General features: G+C 41.7%; 1 protein-coding gene and 1 long non-coding RNA gene across 4 annotated transcripts in view; one reads left to right on the forward strand and one right to left on the reverse strand.

The window, feature by feature from the left end:
* The window catches only part of Lrrc8c (leucine rich repeat containing 8 VRAC subunit C), a 75,365-nt gene that overhangs the window by 46,936 nt on the left and 11,488 nt on the right, over positions 1–16,941 (forward strand). The gene's annotated exons all lie outside the window — the stretch shown is intronic.
* On the reverse strand, positions 1,526–12,441 carry LOC138817198 (uncharacterized). The gene is made up of 3 exons (XR_011368777.1): positions 12,302–12,441; positions 11,075–11,222; positions 1,526–1,613 (listed from the first exon to the last, which is right to left on the reverse strand). It is a non-coding gene; the product is annotated as an uncharacterized lncRNA (long non-coding RNA).

The raw sequence follows: 16,941 nt of genomic DNA on the forward strand, positions 1-16,941 counted from the left end.
ATATAGCATCTTTGCTATATTATATATTTATGTAATATGTTATACAGGATATAATATAATATCCTATATAATAGGTTAACATATTATATATTTATGTATTTTATAATTTATATATAATTATATTATATATTTCTATATGTAATATATTTATATTGATACTATAAAATACTATATTATAAAATAATACGAATACTGTATTATAAAATACTATAATATATAGCATATATCATAGTATAATATGATATATGCTATCTATTATAATACATATATATGTATTATAAGGTTTTTGGATGAACTGATATTTTGGTGAGGTATCATTATTTTACCTCATATTTAGTTCTGAATTAAAATGGAATCCAATCAAAATATATTCTGTATAAATGCTGTGTATCTGCCCATTAAGTCCTGAAGTATTTTACGTAGCTGCTATGTACTGGCCACCACGCTTAGGGGACTTAGTGCCCTTACAACCAGAAGAAGCTGTGTAGCAAGTGTCCACAGACATTCCACTCTACTGGGGAATAATACAAAAGGTAATGAATGGTTACATTAAAACTTAGAGAAGCAGCTGGAGATAGGGAGGAAGAAGAACTGGGATCTTTGAACCTTTGAACCTTTGAGAGACTGTCAGTAGGACTGGCATAGGTTTCATACTATTTGTGTGTGCTCTTCCTGGAAGTGGATTCTGCCACTGGGAAGGTCATGAGAGAGATGATGTCAGCTGTGTCAGCTACACAGCGGGGAAGAATGAAGAGAAGGGAAACCACGGGGGAAGCAGAGAGGCCTCTCGGGAGGCTGGAAAAGGGGTAGCTGTAAGGAAGACACCTAAGAGCTGAAGGAAAGTGTGGTAGAGACAGGCAGGCAGTTTTCAGCCAAGTCACAGAAAAGTAGAAAGAAGACCCCTTAGAAAAGGTTAGTTTCAGCTAGCGATGGGGGGTGGTGCAGGGGGGGTGCAGGGGTGGGGAGATGGGAAGGGGAAACAAAGGAGGAGGCAACAATGCTTGATAAGAAATGTACTCATTATCTTGCCCATGTAATTGTAACCTCTCTGTATGGTATTTTCACAATTAAAAAAAAAAAGTTTAGTTTTAGTGGGGGGAAAACTGGATAAAAGTTTAAATAGAGACAGTATAGTGACTATGACCTTTAATAAGGTCACCCAGAAGAGCAAAGAACAGACCAATACATTTGACAGTGTGGAAATCACAGCGCTACATGGCCACCTTCGCTGCTTCTATGTGTTTGGCATGTTCATGGACACTTTGTGCATATTGTAAGTCATTTCTTCTCATGACAAGTCTAAGATTATTTTCCCAAGGCACAGAAGTTAACGGCCCAAGGTGGATAACAAAGCCTTATTCAAACCCAGGCAGTTTGGATCCAGGGTGCATTTCTGTGGTCACCGAAAACATTTTCCCCTCCCCACCCAAGAAAAGAAAGGCCCCAGTGAGAAGCTAGAGTCTGAAAGAGAGAAACAGCATTCATTTATTCATAAATAAGTTTATTCATAGATAGTTGAAGAATCTTACTGTGTGTCAGGTTTTGTTCTACTAAGAACTGTTGATAAAGGAGGGGAAAAAAAATCAAAGATAAATCCCCATACTCTTGAAATTCTGTGGAGAAAGAAGTGAGATAAGTAAGATTAATAAGTCATATACAATGATTTCCTAGGGATCTATCTTAAAATTCTCCAGGGAATGCTTGAAACTGTATTATTCAACCTCGTGTTTTTCTGTTGTTTGTTCTTACCACGGATCTTAGAAATCTGCATAAATGGGCTTTGGTGGTTCACCCTGAAATCCTAGCTCTCCAGAGGTTGAGATCTAAGGATCTTGGTTCAAAGCCAATCCAAACAGAAAAGTCCATGAGACTCTTATCTCCAATTAACTACCCAAAAAGCCAGAAGTAGAGCTGTAAGCTCAATTGGTAGCATGCTACCCTTAAGTAAAATAGCTCAATGATGTTGCCCAGGCTCTGAGTTCAAGCCCCAATACAAGAAGGGAAGAAAGAAAAGAAAAAAGAGAGAAAGAGAGAAGAAAGAAAAAAGACAAAGAGTGAAAGAGAAAGAGAAAGAAATCTGAATGTGGATTTTAATTGAAAATCTTTTCATTTATCTTTTCACTTTAAGGGAGCACTTTACGTCTTTGGCATATCTGATTTGCCAACATCAAATACTTTTGTGCTGTGTGGCCTTTTTAAACGACAAGTATCACTTGAACACAACTGAGAGACCTGGACAATCAGTCTGAACCCAAGATGGTTGCTAAGCAACTAATCTCATGGGACCCAGAAGGACATGCAATTTTAACTTTATGAATTGTTTGCCTCTGAAATTTTCCATTTAATATTTTTGGACCACCATTGACCCTGGGGTAACTGAAACCAGAGAAGAGAAACCATGAACAGAAAGTGATTGCTTGGAACTACATGTTGCAAGGCGAAAAGGACAATGGAAAAACAAAAATGGAAATAAATCATACTTAAAGGGAGTAGGTGGTCCCAGTTGGTCAGATATGACTTTTAGCTGAGGAATTGAAGGAAGATTGGCACTGAGTCATGGCAGATATTCCAGAAGAGCCTTCCAGACAGAAAGAACAGCAAGAGCAAGGGTCAGAATGACAAAGTGTCAACATGTGGACCCCTCACTTTCTCCAGAATTTGACTGTGTGTGTGTGTGTGTGTGTGAGAGAGAGAGAGAGAGAGCTCTGTTTCCCTGGAGACCTGACAGAGGTAGAATGTGAACTGTGTTGCTAAGCAACAATACTCATGGTATAAATGACCACTAATTGGTCAGATGTATCTTGGCTGAGAGAATGGCAAAAATGCCAAGTAGGAAGCTAAATCATTGGACTGCTGTGGTTTGCGTGACCTTATATGTAGGCATGTCCCTTGATACATCACATGTGTGTTAGAAGTGATATTGAATGCTCCTTGAGGGTTAAGTGTGGGAAGGTCCTAAGTCTAAGCTTATTTTTCTTTGTGCCTGAGAACATAGAGGGAGCAGATGCTCAGCTCAGTTCTGGGCAGCAGAATAGGCCACTACCTGGACAGTTGTGAAGACTTTCCCCCAAAGAGTCCTGACACTTTCTAAGTGATTCTGGTGACATAGGAAGTTTGTGACAATCTTCTCAGTCTGAACAAGCAAGCAGGGGTTGAAGGAGAAGCTAGGGACCAGTGTACTAAAGCAGGTGCCAGATTGTAGCAGTCCCTTCAGCCAACAGCCCAGGGCTTTTCTCTGATTTAAATGGGACGTGCTTGAAGGATTCTGAGCAAAGGGTTGTCATGATCTCCTGTTTTAATAAAAACACTCCGGCTGTTGGGAATATAATGTAGAGCTGTGTGATTGGTGGTGCATGCCTATAATCCCAGCACGCAGGAGTAGAGACAGGAAGATCATGAGTCCTAGACTAGGCTAGACTATGTAGTGAGACTTTGTCTTAAAAAAACAGCTAAGGCCAGCCTGGGCAAACATGAGAACCTGTTTGAAAAAAATAACAAAAATCAAGGACCAGTAATGTTGTTCAGTGGTATAGAATTTACCTAGCAATATGGAAGTTCCTGGGTTTAATCTCTAGCATTAGCTAGCTAGATAGCTAGCTAGATGATAGAGATAGAAAGCTAGATGGTAGAAAACTAGGTGGTAGGTTGAGGAGGTAGATGGATAGATAGATAGCTACAGATTGATAGATGATATTGGTAGATACATAGATGGATAGATAGATAATAGAGATAGATTGACAGATAGAGATAGAAAGATAGATTTACTTGGAAATATAAATAGATGATAGGGATAGGTACGTAGGTAGGCAGGCAGGCAGGCAGGCAGGCAGGCAGACAGACAGACAGACAGATAGATAGACAGACAGACAAAGGGGAAAGGGAGGGATTTTGGAAAGCTAGTGTACTAATTAAGGAAGAGAAGAATCCAGTAGCTTAGACATAGATGGAAGTGGTAATTTGGGATATATTTTGAAGGAAAAGCCACCAAGATCTGCTGCAAGATAAAATGTTAAATGTGACAACAAAAGGACATCAATGATGACCCTTAGATTTGTAGGCCTGAAAGCTTTTTTTCTTAAATAATTTTTTTGGGGGGGTCCAGTCATGGGGCCTGAACTCTGGGCCTGGGCACTGTCCCTCAGCTCTTCAGCTCAAGGCTAGCGCTCTACTACTTGAGCCACAGTGCCACTTCCGGCTTTTTTCTTTTTGCTTATGTGGTGCTGAGGAATTGAACCCAGGGCCTCATGCATGCAAGGCAAGCGCTCTACCACTGAGCCACCTTCCCAGCCCTTCTTAAATAATGTTTTATTGAGATTAAGTGATTATATAAATTTCACAAATTTCACAGAATTGTGGGATAGTGATACTTAAAGTCACAAATACATTTTAACGTTCACAAGGCAAATTGTTATTATCATGGTCTATAAAGTTTGTGGATTCTATCAGCTTTGACAAGTGAGATGTCTGTGAACCATCCAGATAAGCAGGTGGCTGTTAGACTCAGGATTCAGGTTTAGAGATGAATCTTCTGGAGGGAGGGATGGATCAGGACCCACGTGGAGGGAGCCCCTGGATTGGGGGGAAGAAGGTATCTTCTACCCCCTGGAAGTGATAGCCGTTGTACTTGGAAGAGGGGCAGAGAGATGGAGATGACACCATCCCATTTCCAGATTCTCTGTGAGGCAGAAAGCAGCAGCAAGTCTGCTGCAAGATTGTCCGGGAGGGAGGGAGCTGGGAATGGGGACAGGAAGGTGTAGAGGACTGGGGGCCTAAAGGAAAAAGAGCCAAGACAGAATGGCGTGCTGGGGATGTAAGCAGAGGTGACAGCACAGCAGGACTGTAAATCTGTCCCCAGGTTTGTGACTGTGCCCGGCTTTCAGCAGAGCTGCAGGGCTGTACAGCAAGCCCAGGGGAGCAGTTCTCAGGTTTGCATTTGCCAGGGCTGGAGGAGATACGGAAAAAGGCAAGGACACAGTCAGTCAATAAGGACAAGTAATGAACTGGGAACCAAGTGGATAAAAATGAGAGGGTCTCTACCAAAATGTCTCTAGTGGACGTCACCTAAGAGAGATGGGTGACTGGCCCACAGTCAGAGCTCTTGTTCTGTAGCACAGCCCTACAACCACTGCTGCCATACAGAAGCTGTAAGAACACCCCACGGACCACTCTGACTTCACCCTATCGCCTCTCATGTAAGGTATGTTACCTAGGTGGGGCCTTTTCATCTTGAGAGCCTTTAAAAAGAAATCCCATGCCCCTTGTCTGAGTATACACAGTGCAGTCTGTGATTCTGAGAAATGTGTCTGCGCTGTCAGAATACAGGATACAGAATACAGGGCTGAGAATTCGTAGGGGATGGAACATTTGAGCCCCAATCCCTTCCTCCAGTCCCTTCCTCCTTTGCATGGTGCAAGGTACATGATGCTGAACCCAAACCCTACAGTGCAGCAGGCTCCCTTTACAAAGGTGATCCTCTAAAGATGACAGAAATACCCAGGCAGTACTTTCTCAGGTGAGGACACCGTCATGTGCCTCAAGAACATTAGGGATGCAAAGTTAGGACTTGAGATGAGCAGAGTCTCAAGGAGTATAGAATATGAAATTCAGAACCCAACAATCTTGGGTTCTTAGGACATAGAATCAGGAATGTTAAACATCTGCTGTGGGTTTGAATCTTCCTATCCCGAATGTGAATCACACTGGCATTGAGTAACCAGGAAGACTTGGTCTGTGTACACTGACTTACATCCCCAGGATGAACCTGTGGATGTAGAATAAGTTCCACTTCTCAGTTGAGGATTTGGAAGTATAAAAAAGGTTGGGTAACTTATACCAGATTCAAAAAGAACATAGCCAGGAATCAGATCGCAGGCACACCCTGCGTGCACCGTCCACCCCAGTGCACAGCTCTCAAGTATTACGGAAGCATTACGGGCGCCCAAATTGCATAGTCAGAGTTTGGTTTGTGACACACTATTTTAAACAAGTGTAAAATGAACTAAAATGGGAAGATATAAAGTTTTAAAAAGTATCAGTTTGCTAAGTTAGAAATTAGGTTTTCTAAAGGCTATTCATTACATGCTGCTAGAAAAAAAGCAATCTCTGTAGTAAACATTAATGAAAAAACAAATAACACGCTATAAATAATTGAGGAAAGTAAAGCCACCCAAGATCTATATTGCAAATGCAAACACTCCTCCTTAGGAAAGGAATTTAAGCTCTTATTTCAGCTCTGCTATGATAATCCTGTGAAGTGGCTTAATGGCTGATAACTTTTGACAAAGCGTTCTCTGTAAAGCTTAAATTCCTTTTTTATTTCCAAAATGATATTAAAATAGTTGAAATATAGTTTGTGCCTTGATCTTTTCCTTTGGGGGAAAAAAGTATAAACACATTCTTTTGGATCTTACGAAGCAAGTTAATTCCTAGGTTTGAAAATACAACAAAGCAAAGTCTAAGATAGAAATAGAGGCTTCAAGCTGGGCACAGGTGGCTCATACCTGTAATCCTAGCTACTCAGGAGGCGAGATCTGAGGATTGCAGTTGAAAGCCATCCTAGGCAAGAAAGCCCATGAGACTCTAATCTGCAATAAACCACCAGAAAACCAGAAGTAGCACTGTGGCTCAAGTGCTTGCCTTGAGCTGAAGAGCTCAGGGACAGTTCCCAGGACCAGAGTTCAACCCCATGACCAACACTGCCCCCCCCCAAAAAAAAAGAAAAAATAGAGGCTTCACTCTACTAATGATAAATGATAAATTGATCACAATAAAGTGGTCATCCAACAGCTTGAGTATTTTTTTAATTGCAGATAATAGTTGATTATCTGGCTGTCTACTCCTTAAATGTGGTATACTAGCCAGGTACCAGTAGCTCACACCTGTAATCATAGCTACTCAGAAGGTTGAGAACTGAGGATCATGGTTCAAAGCCAACCCAGACAAGAAAGTCCATGAGTCTTTTACCTCCAATTAAACACTAAAAAGCCAAAAGTGGAGGTGTGCTTAAGTGGTAGATTGCTCACCTTGAGCACAAAAATTCAGGGTTAGCACCCACACCCTGAGTTCAAGACCCAAGATTGGCACCAAAACAAAAAAAAGTGGTATACAAATAGGTCTAATACAATGCAGCTTTGAAAACACTGGGAATGGAGTCTATCTGTTTTTGTTGTTGTTGTTTTGGGGGGTTATTTTGGTGGTGGTGGTTATGGGGCCTTAACTCTGGGCCTGAGTGCTGTCCCTGAGCTCTTTAGCTCAAGGCTAGTACCCTACCACTTTGAGCCATAGAGCCACTTCCAGTTTTCTGGTAATTAATTGGAGATCAGAGTCTCATGGACTTTGCTCACAGGCTGGCTTTGAACCACGATCCCCAGATCTCAGCCTCCTTAGTAGTTACCATTACAGGTGTGAGCGAGCCACTACCAGTGCTAGTGAGACTTTTATCTGTTGTAGGGATGTTTGTTGATTCTTTCTTGCTGTGATGTAAAAGGATTATAATCCTTACTTGTGTTGCTCATCTGACTAATCTTAAGTCATTTCCACCCCAGTAGCTATTTTCAAAGTTGCTATGGAATAAAAGCCTGTATGAAGTGCATTCCTTAGATTACATCTGTCCACACAAGAAACAAACACAAACTGTGTAGGCCAGGAGAACCTTAGCGGTATGCATATCCTATTCCTGTACAGGCACACCTCTGTGGGATCAGTAGTATAAACACCCAGCTTTGTGCTATAAACATCACTAGTCCCAAACCCAACACATTCAATAAGAGAGACCAAATCCTAAACAGCCAGCATGTGGCTTCCTGGAAAAATCAGATTGCTTCAGATCTCTGCTTGCTGACCAGGTTATCTTATTATGACCAAAGCCACAACAGCCCCAGGCAGACTGTGATAAATATAGTTAGCTGTTAAAAACCAGACACAGGAATTAGAGAAATGGAAGCCCCTGGGAACCTGCTTTGTGATTGTTACACAGGAAAGACATTTCCTGCTTTCTGAATTGGGGGTGGGAGCACAAGACAAGAGAATTATTTCAGTGACCATCTTAAAAAAAAACAATCTGGGTAGACTTCATTCAGACATCAAGAGCGAGTGCCAGCCAAACACCCCAGCGAGTTTGGGATCCTGAGCTCGTGGTCAGGGTTAATCCCTATACTGATTTTTGTAACAGGCTGACATTCACTTTTCCTTCTCTAATAAGGTGTTCCTCAGTCCATCAGGCAAATGGTTGAAGGTAAAAAATGCTCATGGAGCCATTCACTAGAACACACAGGTAGAAGAAATGGGAGTTCAGAGGGATTTCAAAAGATTTTGTTTCGTGGACTTGTGTGTAGAGTTTGTGTATAGACTTCTTGCTTTTCCCCTCCTACAGTCCTGAGATTTCTAATCAAACTTTTTTTTTTTTTTGACACATTTGAATTTTGAGGAGGTTCATGAATTCTTACTTTGATTCTTACTTAACTTTAGGGTAACTTTTATAATATCAATGAGATTGGAAATGATCCCTCCCCCCCGTATATTTAAAATGAAGACAGCATCTGTGATGTGTTTTATAAAGTTCTTGTGTCCCTGTTACACATCGTCATTCTCCTTAGGCTTTGGAGAATATGCAACCAAAAAAACGTTCATTTGGAAGGGGAAAATAATCACAAAGATAAGCCTCCTCCGTGTCTGTAGGGGTGGTAGGGAATGCTGTGGGGGGAAAAACATTTCAAAACCAGGTACACCTAGTAACAAAACATTCCTTAGTTAGGACCTCTTCCTTCTAATGCTTCTTTGAAACCGATAACCTTTTATCTTCCCTAGAACTTTGCTTCTTGCCATCTATCACCTTGACAACTTAATGTGGAGTAAATTCCTGGTTCCAAGAATAATATATGAGTCGCCTCTCACCTCCCTCTCTTGTGTTTCACACACGCAGGAATCTAAATTCTATTCTAGGGTCATTTGAGACTTTAATCTTACCTTTATGGGTTGATAGGATCTTATGAATAATACATCTTTTTTCCCTTAAGCTGCATCAAAGCACTGAGTAACAGACATTTGTCGATGGGAAGAAAATTGAGGTTTATTATCTATTAGTCTCTGTTATTGTTTCTGTGTGCACGTCATCTACTTAAATATCTCTATTAAATATATTTACTATGAAATACGGGGTCAGGGCTCATGATGTAAAGATCCCAACTCCCCAATCTTCTATTATGTCATTCTACCGCATCTGCCCCCATTTTGTTCCTTTCCAAGCCCTTTCTTTCCCTTCCCCTAAGAACACATAGCACAGGGCTGGAGATGTGGCTTAGTGGTACTGCTCCAGTCTAGCAAGTATGAGGCCCTGAGTTCAAACCCCAGTGGGGTGTGTTCTCATTAGGCTAACATGAGGATCACATTTTAATTGTAGGCTAGGAAGTTTCTAGGTTCTGTCTGGAGCCTTTCATTTACTATAATGAATGCTATTTCTTCACATATACTAGTTTTTCTTTGTAAAATCGTGGATTTTGTTATAATTCCTGTCATTTTAGAATATCTTTCATACAGTTAAAAATGAAAAAAAGGTTTCCAACTAGAAAGATATGAACCAACTAAAATGTTTAAGAAAACATACCATACCAATGAAACTGGCAAGAGAAACTAAGCATCTAGAAAGTAAGCTAGCCAAGAATAGATAAGGCCTTCATCGTTGTCTCATAAATGACATATATCACAATTTTGATAGGTGGAAAACACTTGTTTTGGATAGCACAGAATTGACATTACAAAGACACCCAGATTTCATAAATTATACCTTCATAGTACTGATACTTTTCTATACAGTTATAGGCACTAGGTTTTGACAACAGAAAACTTTGTCCTCAAATGTGTTTGTTGTTGCAGTATAGAAATTAACATAGGTCTTCCTAAAACTGCATAATTGCTCTAATGGGTAACTATAAAAATATACTGAGTTTAAAAAAAAGAAAGTCTAATCAAGTCTACCTGAGAAATTCAAGGTCCTTGATAGTCTATATTAAATGATTGTAAGAAATAAATTATATCCTGTGGGGGGAAAAGCAGTATGTGGGATAACAAAGGATGAGATTTGTGGAACAAGGCAAAAATTCCATAAATTTTAACATGGGGGTTTCTAGCAAATAAGGACATCTTAAATATATAATTAGTAGCACTCGATGTTTCTAAGAATAAAGGCGTAAGCCAGGCATGGGTGGCTCACATATATAATCCTAGCTTTTGGGGAGGTTGAGATCTGAGGATCAAGATTCAAAGCCTGCCTAGGCAGGAAAGTCCATGAGACTCTTACCTCCATTTATCCAGAAAAAGTCAGATGTGGAGCTGTGGCTCAAGTGGTAGAGCATTAACCTTGAACACAGAAGCTCAGAGACAGCACCTAGGACTCCCACTAACTAAATAAATAAGGGGCTAGAAAGGTGGCTTAGTGGTAGAGTGCTTGCCTAGCAGGCATAAAGCCCTGGGTTCAATTCCTTAGTATCCATACACAGAAAAAGCCAGATGTGGTGATATAGCTCAAGTGGTAGAGTGCTAGCCTTGAGCACAGAGAGGCTCAGAGACAGAGCCCAGGCCCTGAGGTCAAGCCCCAGGACTGGCAAAAAAAAATTATCTAAATAAATAAAGGCATAATGGCTTTTAAACACAGTGACTCTTTTCATCCTGTAACAGCAAATTCAATAGATGATCTTTTCTAGGAAATGGGGCCGGGCATCGGTGGCTCACGCCTATAATCCTAGCTACTCAGGAGGCTGAGATCTGAGGATTGCGGTTCAAAGCCAGCCCAGGCAGGAAAATCTGTGAGACTCTCATCTCCAATAAACCAATAGGAAAACAGAAGTGGCACTATGGCTCAAGTGGTAGAGAGCTCACCTTAAGCTGAAGAGTGCAGGGACAGCGTCCAGGCCCAGAGTTCAAGCCCCATAACTGACACCTCCCCCCCCCCAAAAAAAAGAAATGGGAAGAACTGTCAATATCAGGCCAGCTGGTTTACAATTGAATCATCAGTTCCCTTCTCAAGGTATATCAGTACTTATAAGCTGGAGGAGGGCTGGGAAGGTGGTTCAGTGGTTACCTTGCATTGCATGAGGCCCTGGGTTCGATTCCTCAGCACCACATAAGCAAAAAAAGCTGGAAGTGCTGCTGTGGTTCAAGTGGTAGAGCACTAAACTTGAGTTGAAGGGCTGAAGGACAGCGTCCAGGCCGAGTTCAGGCCACAGGACCTACAACAACAACAAAAAAGCTGGAGGAAATTCTTCGTACTGTTCTCAAAGTAGGGGCTGTGTGAACTTCACATAAGTTACCTCCTTATTTGTGATGCTGATGCTTAAGTTTGTAATATATTGATAGCCTAAGGCAACATGCTTCCTATGTTGTAGAGACAGACCCTTCTGGAACACTTTCGTGATTGCATCAGGCCCTTACTTTTATATCTTCAGAAATGTTATCCTCCAACCCTAAATTGCTTGTCTAAAAAAACAGGCCATGAGCTAGCTATCTCATCAGTTTCTACTGGATCAGTTCCAAGAAGAAAAACTAAATTTCTCTCCCAAACTCCAGAGAAGTGCCTGGTTTTTCTGAGCCCCAGTTTAGTAAAAAACAAAAAGAACAATTCAGGTATTTCCATTTCACAGATTTCTTGTGGGGGAAAAAAATCTGATAAAATGTAGATTTATTAGTTTTAGTCTCTACAAACTTGAAAATATCTTCTTATTGTGGGTAATCTCCAGTCATGTGTGATTGGTGGGGTCTCTGTTGATCAGAGATTGAGAGAGGTTTAAGATCTTAGGACCAAATGCTCAAATACGCTTTGCCAGAAGCCACTGCAGGAGATACGCAACCACCGAGGACAAAATCAGGCAGCACAACATCGAATGCTAAGGCTCTCGCCCCAAATGCCATGAGTCACTAATGTTCTCCTGGGACCCTGGACCACACTATAGGTCAATCAGAAGGATTTCTTTGTCCTGGAAATCCCAGAAGGAGATGGGGGCTGAAAGAATCCTTCTTAACCTCTTTTTCTACACAGTAATTTCTGCCACGATCAGAGAAAAAGAAAAATCGGTAGGATGAGATCTGATAGAAGAGGAAAAGATGAGGGGGAGAGGGAAAAGAGTGAAAAGCAAAGGGGGAAGGAGGATCCCCATCTCTTGATTCTCCCTGAAGCCCACCCGAGTTTTCCTCTTCAGACCCTCCCAGCTCCACACCCACTCGCACACGTCAGCCCGGGACTAGATGTAGCGTAAGGCCACTTTTCTAGCAACTGCGAGCCCCTGGATTGGATCTGTAGCCTTCTGCTTACCACCTCCCAAAGGGACTCCAACGAAGGCATGCGTACAGCTTCCAAACAGACTGATCCCGTGGGAAATCCTGCCACTTGTGACAAGGTTGAGCCCTTGTCCTTAACAGCTGCCTTCTCTATTGACCCTGGTGGTCACAAACAAGTGCCTCATAGTTGCCATAGCGTCTCCCTTAAGTCAAGTCTCCTGTGACGTAATGAAAGCATAGTGTTCTCTCTTCTGAGCATTACCGACTCTCTTCCCATAGATTGGATCCCAGCCTGACAGCTGGCCCCGTGTCACATTCTGAGTGCCTTATAAGTATGGCTCTTTCCTTAGTAATTGTAAGTTACTTGTTAGAAAACTACTTCTAGAATATTTTTTCTCCCCGGCTTAGTTGGATGCTTCCAATATTTCTTTACGGTGTGAGCACGTGGTGAAGAGTGCAGGTGATTTGTTTCTCCAGCTCCTTTCATCCCTCATTCCTGCTGGCAGATGGGGCCTGTGGTCAGCTGATGCCTGTGGTCAGCTGAGTGCAGAACTGAGATTTCAGGCCCACCTTGCACATTGCATCTTTGATACAAGTTTTTTTCAATATCATTTCTATAATCGTCAGTATAAGGAAATATTTTAAACTCTCCAAACAAGTAAAAGAAGTGATGCTTGTTATTCATCAGAGAGTATGTGTTCCCTCCTAGTTTATTTTTCATACATCTGTTGAGTTATCTCACAGAGTTCTTTTATTTTGAAAGGGCTGCTGCATCCCACTTAAATTTCCACAGATCCAATCATTTGCTAGTTCATGGACTTAGGGAAAATTGCTATGAAGTACAAGGAAAATAGATGGCTTCAAGACTCACTCACTCCTGAACCTTTAAAAAATTTCCCTCTTCACTCCTTATTTGTTGTGGAACAGACTTCTTCAAAAGAAGGGAGTGCACAGCTAACATACAAGAAATAAAAACATCCTTGCTGTCTGGTGAGTGCAAAGCTAATCAAGGGCTGGCAGGATGATGCATGATGGTTGGGTGTATTATCATCTTCACCCTCAGAAAAGTTGTGTCAGCATTCACTAGGATGGGAGAATTATACTTAGGGATCAAAGTATCAAACCACAGACCACACACGTGATGATGACAAGCTTCTGTTTTCCACAGGGAGAAGCAGTGTGTCTCAGACATGCCACGGTCTTTGTGGATCTTAAGGGAATCAGCACTCTGTACTGGCTTTAGGAATCCCTAGGCTGGTATTAGTTGGCAGTTGGGAAGATGTGTGAAATGAGAGGAAGGTATCACAGCCAGACACCCCCCAGATACTCATAGCATCCTTGCGGAGACAGCAGTGTTTGTTTGCCTGCTATTTATTGTATCCCACTTTGTACCAGGAAATGAAACCGAAACATGGTGCCTGCCCCTCACAAGCTCCGTGGTCCTCACTGATATGCTTGCTTTGTGTAATAATGACTTAGCAAGTTATCTCAAACTGATGGCACAGGAATGTTGATGGTAGATAACTCAAGAAGATTTGCCTGATGTCTGGTATCAAGAAAACTCATAGAAAATGTTATTTTTGTTATATTCTATCTTTGAGGGGGGAAAACCCCCATAGAGTCAGGAATCCAGATTTTTATGCATTCATCCTTCCCAACTAGTCAACGATTTTCCTCAAGGAAATAGAACACATTCTCTGCCTGAAGGAATTTCAGGATCTGTTTAGTTTTTTTTTCTTTTTCCTTGTAATTAATAATACTAAAACTTAAAAAACTAAATTTTGGGGTTTATTTATTTTATTTTACTTTATTGTGGAGTTAGGGATCAAACTCAGATGTCACACATAGTAGGGAGGATTAATATCCTAGCCCTTGGTGTTTGTGAACAAACACCTTGAAATCTGGCAATTTGCTCTAGACTATTCTTCTTCTCCCTTCCTTCTCTAGGTCTAAACTTCCTCTATGCACATTGTGTCATTTCCTGGTTAGCAAGTAAGCTTTAAATATCATAGTTAAGAGAAGAGGTCTAGACAACAGAATGTTTTTTTTTTGGGGGGGGTCCGGTCGTGGGGCCTGAACTCTGGGCCTGTGCGCTGTCCCTCAGCTCTTCAGCTCAAGGCTAGCGCTCTACCACTTGAGCCACAGCTCCACTTCCAGCTTTTTTCATTTTGCTTATGTGGTGCTGAGGAATTGAATCCAGGGCCTCAGGCATGCAAGGCAAGTAAGTGCTCTACCACTGAGCCACCTTCCCAGCCCAAGACAATAGAATGTTATCCAGTGCTATTGAGAAAAAAAAAAAATGAGCTGTCAAATGATAAAAAAGACATAGAGTCACTTGAATGCATATTCCTAGGAAAGAGGACAATGTAAAAAGTCTACAGCTATATGATGTGAGAAAGTCAAACTGTGGAGACAGAAGGCCGGTGATTGTGTAGAGGGCAGGGGAGGAGAGGGTGAATAGGAAGAGAACACAGATCGTGTTTAGGACAATAGAACTTGTCTCTAGGAAAGCATAATAATGAATATGTCATACTTGTGTGTGTACATGTGTGTGTATGTATGTGTGTGTGTGCGTGCACGCAGTGGTATTGGGGCTTGAACTCAGGGCTTGGGTGCTGTCCCTTAGCTATCTTCCCTCAAGGCTGCTACTCTACCACTTGAGCCACAGCTCCACTTCCACCTTTTTGCTGGTTCATTGGAGTTGAGTTTCACAGACCATTGTGCTCAGGCTGGCTTTGAACCCTGATCCTCAGATTTTAGCCTCCTGAGTTCTAGGATGTGAGTCACCAGTCCCAGCCTGTCGTTGGTTATCTGTCCAGACCCATAGAGTCCACAACCGGAGTGAACTCCCATATGTCCTATGCACTTTGGAGATAATGGTGTGTCAGTGCAGGTTCATTGCACTCTGTGAGAGATGTTGGTAATGGCCAGCCTACTGGGAGGTAGGGAGAGGGAGATTGGTATAAGGAGGTGCATAACAGGTTGCTGTACCTTCCAGATTTTTCTGTGAGTCTAAAAGTGCTCCCAATTAAAAAAACGAACAACCAGTCTTTAAAAAACAGAAGGGGAGGAGATGGCGTGTGTGCAGCAGGCAGGAAATGCTGCCGCGCACTTGCAGCTTTGCTTTTCCATTTCCCCTGGAGACGAGAGCTGTGTTTGTCCTGGTGATGGTGCTGCAGCGTTGTGCTTCTCACGCATGGCTATTTTTGTGCTCCAGTGGTGATTGCCTTCAAATATACAGCGTTAGACCCAGAGCATCAGACATGTGCAAACTCCAAAAGCATTTGGATGCATGCTCCTTTACAGGCTTCTTCCCTCCCCTGCCTTTTCAACTGCCTTTCCTTTCTTCTCAGGGTATTTGTGCTGCTTAAAGTATTGTCCACAGCTGGGCACGAGCATGGGGGGCTCACACCAGCTTCATTTGGTGACTTCATTTGGTTCTTGAAGTTTCACACATATATGCGATCCTGGGGAATGGGAAGGTCAGAACCTTGTGGGTTCCAAAGACAGAAGCGTTTATGAAAGAGAGGAGGAAAAAAAGGACTGGAAAGATGGACTGTCATTTCTCCTGGGACAGAAGTAGAAGGAAAATAACAGTTCTCAGTGAACAAACATACTTAATAAGCAATTTATTCCAGCAACAAGCTTCCAGAGGGCAAAAAAAAGCAATTGTTCTCAAAAGGCACAAGTGAGTGGAAAGATAACTCTGAGAAGGCCAATTTTTTTCAAGGTTAACTACAAGCTATTATTATTATTATTATTATTATTATTATTATTATTATTATTATTATTATTATTTTCCAGTCTGGGGCTTGAGCACTATCCCAGTGCTTTTTTGCTCAAGGCTAGTGCTCTTCCACTTGAGATACAGCTCCACTTCTGGCTTTTTTGGGGGGGGGTAGTTAATTGAAGATAAGAATCTCACAGACTTTCTTACCTGGTCTGGCTTCAACCCTTGATATTCAGATCTTAGCTTCCTAGGATTACAGTGTGAACCATGGATGCCCAGCTTCTTGTTTGGCTTTGCCTATGGCTATATCTAATAAGCATTTAAGGGTTGGGTTTCAGAATATAAAGTAATTGGATTGCCTATTTGGTTTACCTGTGGTGTTTAGCATATAGTAAATACTCAGTTTTTGCTGATTGAGGACACTCTCTCAGTATTTCTAAACAAATCCTGAAGAGTAGAACTTTGGGATGCATTTATTCCAATATTATTATGTCATCAAGAATATCTGTTAGAAGCTGGGTGCCTCTAATCCTAGCTACCAATTAATCACAGAAAACCAAAAGTGGAGCTCTGGCTCAATGAGGTAAAGCCTTGAGTGAAAAAGCTCAGGGACAACTTCCAAGCCCTGAGTTCAAGTCCCATGACTGACAAAAAATAAAAAAAGAAAGAATGAATGTCTGTCAGGGTGGGGACACATCTGTAGCTTTAGCTTCAGAGCAGAACCATTTGGCACGAGCTGTACTTGGATCTGGGGGGGGTGGAGGAGGGTGAAGTGAGTCACATTTCATCCTGAAATTAGCTCACCTGCCTTTCTGTGGCTCCATTCTACCTGTTTACCAAGGTAAAGCACTGTCATTAAATAGTAGTCCCTGGTCTAAAGAATACATCTGGATCACAAGTTATCTTGCTGAGGGGGCTGCTTTATCCTAGGCACTGGCTTTTCA

This window comes from Dipodomys merriami, unplaced genomic scaffold (assembly GCF_024711535.1).
Source record: "Dipodomys merriami isolate MVZ:Mamm:240054 unplaced genomic scaffold, mDipMer1.0.p SCAF_7, whole genome shotgun sequence".
Lineage (NCBI taxonomy): Eukaryota > Metazoa > Chordata > Mammalia > Rodentia > Heteromyidae > Dipodomys > Dipodomys merriami.